Genomic DNA, 10,268 nt, shown 5'->3' with positions numbered 1-10,268 from the left:
TTCAGGTTTACTGTATCCCTCTGACCTCTTATTGACGATGAAACACAGAAATTGCATCGGAATTAAATAGAAAAGGCACAATGCCGACTTAAGTACAAGAAGACTGACTCTTCCTACTCTCTATGTTTTGAACCATTCCTGTGACACTAGTTATAGATTCCGATGCTTCACTTCAGGTTTTCTGTATCCCTTGTATCTTCTTATTGTCGATGAAACACAGAAATAGCATCGGAATTATATACAAAAGGCACAATGCCGAATTAAGTACAAGAAGACTGACTCTTCTTACTGTCTATGTTTTGATCCATTCCTGTGACACTAGTTGTAGATTCCGATGCTTCACTTCAGGTTTAAGTATCCCTCTGACCTTCTTATTGACGATGGAACACAGATATTGCATCGGAATTAAATAGAAAAGGCACAATACCGACTTAAGTACAAGAAGACTGACTCTTCTTACTGACTATCTTTTGAACCATTCCTGTTACACTAGTTATAGATTCCGATGCTTCACTTCAGGTTTACTGTATCCCTTTGACCTTCTTATTGACGATGAAACACTGAAATTGCATCGGAATTAAATACAAAAGGCACAATGCCATCTTAAGTACAAGAAGACTGTCTCTTATTACTGTATATGTTTTGAACCATTCCTGTGACACTAGTTATGGATTCCGATGCTTATCTTCAGGTTTACTGTATCCCTCTGACCTTCTTGTTGACGATGAAACACAGAAATTGCATCGGAATTAAATAGAAAAGGCACAATGCCGACTTAAGTACAAGGAGACTGACTCTTCCTACTCTCTATGTTTTGAACCATTCCTGTGACACTAGTAATAGATTCCGATGCTTCACTTCAGGTTTACTGTATCCCTCTGACCTTCTTATTGTCGATGAAACACAGAAATTGAATCGGAATTAAATACAAAAGGCACAATGCCGACTTAAGTACACGAAGACTGAGTCTTCTTACTGTCTATGATTTGAAGCATTCCTGTGAACCTAGTTATAGATTCCGATGCTTCACTTCGGGTTTACTGTATCCCTTGGACCTTCTTATTGACGATGAAACACAGAAATTGCATCGGACTTACATACAAAAAGCACAATGCCCACTTAGGTACAAGAACACTGACTCTTCCTACCGTCAATGTTTTCAACAATTCCTGTGACACTAGTTATAGATTCCGATGCTTCACTTCAGGTTTACTGTATCCCGCTGACCTTCTTATTGACAACGAAACACCGAAATTGCATCGGAATTAAATACAAAAGGCACAATGCCGACTTCAGTAAAAGAAGACTGACCCTTCTTACTGTCTATGTTTTGAACCATTCCTGTGACACTAGTTATAGATTCCGATGCTTCACTTCAGGTTTACAGTATCCCTCTGACCTTCTTATTAACGATGAAAAACAGAAATTGCATCTGAATTAAATAGAAAAGGCACAATGCCGAAATAAGTACAAGAAGACTGACTCTTCTTGCTGTCTATCTTTTGAACCATTCCTGTGACACTAGTTGTGGATTCCGATGCTTCATTTCAGGTTTAGTGTATCCCTCTGACCTTCTTATTGTCGATGAAACACAGAAATTGCATCGGAATTAAATACAAAAGGCACAATGCCGACTTAAGTACACGAAGACTGAATCTTCTTACTGTCTATGTTTTGAACCATTCCTGTGAACCTAGTTATAAATTCCGATGCTTCACTTCGGGTTTACTGTATCCCTTGGACCGTCTTATTGACGATGAAACACAGAAATTGCATCGGAATTAAATACAAAAGGCACAATGCCGACTTAAGTACAAGACGACTGAATCGTTCTACTGTCCATGTTTTGAACCATTCCTGTGTAACTAGTTATAGATTCCGATGCTTCACTTAAGGTTTACTGTATCCCTCTGACCTTCTTATTGACGATGAAACACCGATATTGCTTCGGAATTAAATACAAAAGGCACAATGCCGACTTAAGTACAAGTAGACTGACCCTTCTTACTGTGTATGTTTTGAACAATTCCTGTGACACTAGTTGTAGATTCCGATGCTTCACTTCAGGTTTAAGTATCCCTCTGACCTTCTTATTGACGACGGAACACAGAAATTGCATCGGAATTAAATAGAAAAGGCACAATACCGACTTAAGTACAAGAAGACTGACTCTTCTTACTGACTATCTTTTGAACCATTCCTGTGACACTAGTTATAGATTCCGATGCTTCACTTCAGGTTTACTGTATCCCTCTGAACTTCTTATTGACGATGAAACACTGAAATTGCATCGGAATTAAATACAAAAGGCACAATGCCATCTTAAGTACAAGAAGACTGTCTCTTATTACTGTATGTGTTTTGAACCATTCCTGTGACACTAGTTATGGATTCCGATGCTTATCTTCAGGTTTACTGTATCCCTCTGACCTTCTTGTTGACGATGAAACACAGAAATTGCATCGGAATTAAATAGAAAAGGCACAATGCCGACTTAAGTACAAGGAGACTGACTCTTCCTACTCTCTATGTTTTGAACCATTCCTGTGACACTAGTTATAGATTCCGATGCTTCACTTCAGGTTGACTGTATCCCTCTGACCTTCTTATTGTCGATGAAACACAGAAATTGAATCGGAATTAAATACAAAAGGCACAATGCCGACTTAAGTACACGAAGACTGACTCTTCTTACTGTCTATGTTTTGAACCATTCCTGTGAACCTCGTTATAGATTCCGATGCTTCACTTCGGGTTTACTGTATCCCTTGGACCTTCTTATTGACGATGAAACACAGAAATTGCATCGGACTTACATACAAAAAGCACAATGCCCACTTAGGTACAAGAACACTGACTCTTCCTACCATCAATGTTTTCAACAATTCCTGTGACACTAGTTATAGATTCCGATGCTTCACTTCAGGTTTACTGTATCCCGCTGACCTTCTTATTGACAACGAAACACCGAAATTGCATCGGAATTAAATACAAAAGGCACAATGCCGACTTCAGTACAAGAAGACTGACCCTTCTTACTGTCTATGTTTTGAACCATTCCTGTGACACTAGTTATAGATTCCGATGCTTCACTTCAGGTTTACAGCATCCCTCTGACCTTCTTATTAACGATGAAAATCAGAAATTGCATCTGAATTAAATAGAAAAGGCACAATGCCGAAATAAGTACAAGAAGACTGACTCTTCTTGCTGTCTATCTTTTGAACCATTCCTGTGACACTAGTTATGGATTCCGATGCTTAACTTCAGGTTTACTGTATCCCTCTGACCTTCTTGTTGACGATGAAACACAGAAATTGCATCGGAATTAAATAGAAAAGGCACAATGCCGACTTAAGTACAAGAAGACTGACTCTTCCTACTCTCTATGTTTTGAACCATTCCTGTGACACTAGTTATAGATTCCGATGCCTCACTTCAGGTATACTGTATCCCTCTGAACTTCTTATTGACGACGAAACACAGAAATTGCATCGGAATTAAATACAAAAGGCACAATGCCGACTTAAGTACAAGAAGACTGACCCTTCTTACTGTCTATGCTTTGAACCATTCCTGTGACACTAGTTATAGATTCCGATGCTTCACTTCAGGTTTACAGTATCCCTCTGACTTTCTTATTAACGATGAAAAACAGAAATTGCATCTGAATTAAATAGAAAAGGCACAATGCCGACTTAAGTACAAGAAGACTGACTCTTCTTACTGTCTATCTTTTGAACCATTCCTGTGACACTAGTTATAGTTTCCGATGCCTCACTTCAGGTTTACTGTATCCCTCTGACCTTCTTATTGTCGATGAAACACAGAAATTGCATCGGAATTAAATAGAAAAGGCACAATGCCGACTTAAGTACAAGACTGACTCTTACTATTCTCTATGTTTTGAACCATCCCTGTGACACTATTTATAGATTCCGATGCTTCACTTCAGGTTTATAGAATCCCTCTGACCTTCTTATTGACGATGAAACACAGAAATTGCATCGGAATTAAATAGAAAAGGCACCATGCCGACTTTAGTACAAGAAGACTGACTCTTCCTACTCTCTATGCTTTGAACCATTCCTGTGAACCTAGTTATAGATTCCGATGCTTCACTTCGGGTTTACTGTATCCCTTGGACTTTCTTATTGATGATGAAACACAGAAATTGCATCGGAATTAAATACAAAAGGCACAATGCCGACTTAAGTACAAGACGACTGAATCTTCCTACTGTCCATGTTTTGAACCATTCCTGTGACACTAGTTATAGATTCCGATGGTTCACTTCAGGTTTACTGTATCCCTCTGGCCTTCTTATTGACGATGAAACACCGATATTGCATCGGAATTAAATAGAAAAGGCACCATGCCGACTTAAGTACAAGAAGACTTTATCTTCCTGCTCTCTATGTTTTGAACCATTCCTGTGAACCTAGTTATAGATTCCGATGCTTCACTTCGGGTTTACGGTATCCCTTGGACTTTCTTATTGACGATGAAACACAGAAATTGCATCGGAATTAAATAGAAAAGGCACAATACCGACTTAAGTACAAGAAGACCGACTCTTCTTACTGACTATCTTTTGAACCATTCCTGTGACACTAGTTATAGATTCCGATGCTTCACTTCAGGTTTACAGTATCCCTCTGACCTTCTTATTGACGATGAAACACTGAAATTGCATCGGAATTAAATACAAAAGGCACAATGCCATCTTAAGTACAAGAAGACTGTCTCTTATTACTGTATATGTTTTGAACCATTCCTGTGACACTAGTTATGGATTCCGATGCTTAACTTCAGGTTTACTGTATCCCCCTGACCTTCTTGTTGACGATGAAACACAGAAATTGCATCGGAATCAAATAGAACAGGCACAATGCCGACATAAGTACAAGGAGACTGACTCTTCCTACTCTCTATGTTTTGAACCATTCCTGTGACACTAGTAATAGATTCCGATGCTTCACTTCAGGTTTACTGTATCCCTCTGACCTTCTTATTGTCGATGAAACACAGTAATTGCATCGGAATTAAATACAAAAGGCACAATGCCGACTTAAGTACACGAAGACTGACTCTTCTTACTGTCTATGTTTTGAACCATTCCTGTGAACCTAGTTATAGATTCCGATGCTTCACTTCGGGTTTACTGTATCCCTTGGACCTTCTTATTGACGATGAAACACAGAAATTGCATCGGACTTACATACAAAAAGCACAATGCCGACTTAAGTACAAGAACACTGACTTTTCCTACCGTCAATGTTTTCAACAATTCCTGTGACACTAGTTATAGATTCCGATGCTTCACTTCAGGTTTACTGTATCCCGCTGACCTTCTTATTGACAACGAAACACCGAAATTGCATCGGAATTAAATACAAAAGGCACAATGCCGACTTAAGTACAAGAAGACTGACCCTTCTTACTGTCTATGTTTTGAACCATTCCTGTGACACTAGTTATAGATTCCGATGCTTCACTTCAGGTTTACAGTATCCCTCTGACCTTCTTATTAACGATGAAAAACAGGAATTGCATCTGAATTAAATAGAAAAGGCACAATGCCGACTTAAGTACAAGAAGATTGACTCTTCTTGCTGTCTATCTTTTGAACCATTCCTGTGACACTAGTTATGGATTCCGATGCTTAACTTCAGGTTTACTGTATCCCTCTGACCTTCTTGTTGACGTTGAAACACAGAAATTGCATCGGAATTAAATAGAAAAGGCACAATGCCGACTTAAGTACAAGAAGACTGACTCTTCCTACTCTCTATGTTTTGAACCATTCCTGTGACACTAGTTATAGATTCCGATGCCTCACTTCAGGTTTACTGTATCCCTCTGACCTTCTTATTGTCGATGAAACACAGAAATTGCATCGGAATTAAATACAAAAGGCACAATGCCAACTTAAGTACACGAAGACTGACTCTTCTTACTGTCTATGTTTTGAACCATTCCTGTGAACCTAGTTATAGATTCCGATGCTTCACTTCGGGTTTACTGTATCCCTTGGACCTTCTTATTGACGATGAAACACAGAAATTGCATCGGACTTACATACAAAAGGCACAATGCCGACTTAAGTACAAGAACACTGACTCTTCCTACCGTCCATGTTTTGACCAATTCCTGTGACACTAGTTATAGATTCCGATGCTTCACTTCAGGTTTACTTTATCCCTCTGACCTTCTTATTGACGACGAAACACCGAAATTGCATCGGACTTACATACAAAAGGCACAATGCCGACTGAAGTACAAGAACACTGACTCTTCCTACCGTCCATGTTTTGAACAATTCCTGTGACAATAGTTATAGATTCCAATGCTTCACTTCAGGTTTACTGTATCCCTCTGACCTTCTTATTGACGACGAAACACCGAAATTGCATCGGAATTAAATACAAAAGGCACAATGCCGACTTAAATACAAGAAGACTGACCCTTCTTACTGTCTATGCTTTGAACCATTCCTGTGACACTAGTTATAGATTCCGATGCTTCACTTCAGGTTTACAGTATCCCTCTGACCTTCTTATTAACGATGAAAAACAGAAATTGCATCTGAATTAAATAGAAAAGGCACAATGCCGACTTAAGTACAAGAAGACTGACTCTTCTTACTGTCTATCTTTTGAACCATTCCTGTGACACTAGTTATAGTTTCCGATGCCTCACTTCAGGTTTTCTGTATCCCTCTGACCTTCTTATTGTCGATGAAACACAGAAATTGCATCGGAATTAAATAGAAAAGGCACAATGCCGACTTAAGTACAAGAAGACTGACTCTTCTAACTTTCTATGTTTTGAACCATTCCTGTGACACTAGTCATAGATTCCGTTTCTACACTTCAGGTTTACTGTATCCCTCTGACCTTCTTATTGACGATGAAACACCGGAATTGCATCGGATTGAATTACAAAAGGCACAATGCCGACTTAAGTACAAGACTGACTCTTCCTACTCTCTATGTTTTGAACCAACCCTGTGACACTATTTATAGATTCCGATGCTTCACTTCAGGTTTACAGTATCCCTCTGACCTTCTTATTGACGATGAAACACAGAAATTGCATCGGAATTAAATAGAAAAGGCACAATGCCGACTTAAGTACAAGAAGACTGACTCTTCCTACTCCCTATGTTTTGAACCATTCCTGTGACACTAGTTATAGATTCCGATGCTTCACTTCAGGTTTACTGTATCCCTCTGACCTTCTTATTGTCGATGAAACACAGAAATTGCATCGGAATTAAATACAAAATGCACAATGCCGACTGAAGTACAAGAAGACTGACTCTTCTTACTGTCTATGTTTTGAACCATTCCTGTGAACTTAGTTATAGATTCCGATGCTTCACTTCGGGTTTACTGTATCCCTTGGACCTTGTTATTGACGATGAAACTCAGAAATTGCATCGGAATTAAATACAAAAGGCACAATGCCGACTTAAGTACAAGACGACTGAATCTTCCTACTGTCCATGTTTTGAACCATTCCTGTGACACTAGTTATAGATTCCGATGCTTCACTTCAGGTTTACAGTATCCCTCTGACCTCCTTATTGACGATGAAACACAGAAACTGCATCGGAATTAAATAGAAAAGGCACAATGCCGACTTAAGTACAAGAAGACTGACCCTTCTTACTGTCTATGTTTTGAACCATTCCTGTGACACTAGTTATAGATTCCGATGCTTCACTTCAGGTTTACAGTATCCCTCTGACCTTCTTATTAACGATGAAAAACAGAAATTGCATCTGAATTAAATAGAAAAGGCACAATGCCGACTTAAGTACAAGAAGACTGACTCTTCTTACTGTCTATGTTTTGAACCATTCCTGTGAACTTAGTTATAGATTCCGATGCTTCACTTCGGGTTTACTGTTTCCCTTGGACCTTGTTATTGACGATGAAACACAGAAATTGCATCGGAATTAAATACAAAAGGCACAATGCCGACTTAAGTACAAGACGACTGAATCTTCCTACTGTCCATGTTTTGAACCATTCCTGTGACACTAGTTATAGATTCCGATTCTTCACTTCAGGTTTACAGTATCCCTCTGACCTCCTTATTGACGATGAAACACAGAAACTGCATCGGAATTAAATAGAAAAGGCACAATGCCGACTTAAGTACAAGAAGACTGACTCTTCTTACTGACTATCTTTTGAACCATTCCTGTGACAGTAGTTATAGATTCCGATGCTTCACTTCAGGTTTACTGTATCCCTCTGACCTTCTTATTGACGATGAAACACAGAAATTGCATCGGAATTAAATACAAAAGGCACAATGCAGACTTAAGTACACGAAGACTGAGTCTTCTTACTGTCTATTCTTTGAACCATTCCTGTGAACCTAGTTATAGATTCCGATGCTTCACTTCGGGTTTACTGTATCCCTTGGACCTTCTTATTGACGATGAAACACAGAAATTGCCTCGGACTTACATACAAAAGGCACAATGCCGACATAAGTACAAGAACACTGACTCTTCCTACCGTCCATGATTTGAACAATTCCTGTGACACTAGTTATAGATTCCGATGCTTCACTTCAGGTTTACTGTATCTCTCTGACCTTCTTATTGACGACGAAACACCGAAATTGCATCGGAATGAAATACGAAAGGCACAATGCCGACTTAAGTACAAGACTGACTCTTACTACTCTCTATGTTTTGAACCATCCCTGTGACACTATTTATAGATTCCGATGCTTCAATTCAGGTTTACAGTATCCCTCTGACCTTCTTATTAACGATGAAAAACAGAAATTGCATCTGAATTAAATAGAAAAGGCACAATGCCGACTTAAGTACAAGAAGACTGACTCTTCTTACTGTCTATCTTTTGAAACATTCCTGTGACACTGGTTATAGTTTCCGGTGCCTCACTTCCGGTTTACTGTATCCCTCTGACCTTCTTATTGTCGATGAAACACAGAAATTGCATCGGAATTAAATAGAAAAGGCACAATGCCGACTTAAGTACAAGAAGACTGACTCTTCTAACTTTCTATGTTTTGAACCATTCCTGTGACACTAGTCATAGATTCCGTTTCTACACTTCAGGTTTTCTGTATCCCTCTGACCTTCTTATTGACGATGAAACACCGAAATTGCATCGGAATTAAATACAAAAGACACAATGCCGCCTTAAGTACAAGAGGACTGACTCTTCCTACTCTCTATGCTTTGAACCATTCCTGTGACACTATTTATATATTCCGATGCTTCACTTCAGGTTTACTGTATCCCTCTGACCTTCTTATTGACGATGAAACACAGAAATTGCATCGGAATTAAATAGAAAAGGCACAATGCCGACATAAGTACAAGAAGACTGATTCTTCCTACTCTCTATGTTTTGAACCATTCCTGTGACACTAGTTATAGATTCCGATGCTTCACTTCAGGTTTACTGTATCCCTCTGACCTTCTCATTGACGATGAAACACAGAAATTGCATCGGAATTCAATTAAAAGGCACAATGCCGACTTAAGTACAAGAAGACTGTCTCTTCCTACTCTCTATGTATGAACCATTCCTGTGAAACTAGTTATAGAATCCGATGCTTCACTTCAGGTTTACTGTATCTCTCTGACCTTCTTATTGCCGATGAAACACAGAAATTGCATCGGAATTAAATACAAAAGGCACAATGCCGACTTAAGTACAAGAAGACTGATTCTTCTTACTCTCTATGTTTTGAACCATTCCTGTGAACCTTGTTATAGATTCCGATGCTTCACATCGGGTTTACTGTATCCCTTGGACCTTCTTATTGACGATGAAACACAGAAATTGCATCGGAATTAAATACAAAAGGCACAATGCCGACTTAAGTACAAGACGACTGAATCTTCCTACTGTCCATGTTTTGAACCATTCCTGTGACACTAGTTATTGATTCCGATGCTTCACTTCAGGTTTACTGTATCCCTCTGACCTTCTTAATGACGACGAAACACCGATATTGCATCGGAATTAAATACAAAAGGCACAATGCCGACTTAAGTACAAGTAGACTGACCCTTCTTACTGTCTATGTTTTGAACCATTCCTGTGACAATAGTTATAGATTCCGATGCTTCACTTCAGGTTTACAGTATCCCTCTGACCTTTTTATTGACGATGAAACACAGAAATTGCATCGGAATTAAATAGAAAAGGCACAATGCCGACTTAAGTACACGAAGACTGACTCTTCCTACTCTCTATGTTTTGAAC

Source organism: Schistocerca serialis, chromosome 12, assembly GCF_023864345.2.
Source record: "Schistocerca serialis cubense isolate TAMUIC-IGC-003099 chromosome 12, iqSchSeri2.2, whole genome shotgun sequence".
Lineage (NCBI taxonomy): Eukaryota > Metazoa > Arthropoda > Insecta > Orthoptera > Acrididae > Schistocerca > Schistocerca serialis.
Note: the sequence above shows the minus strand (reverse complement) of the source record.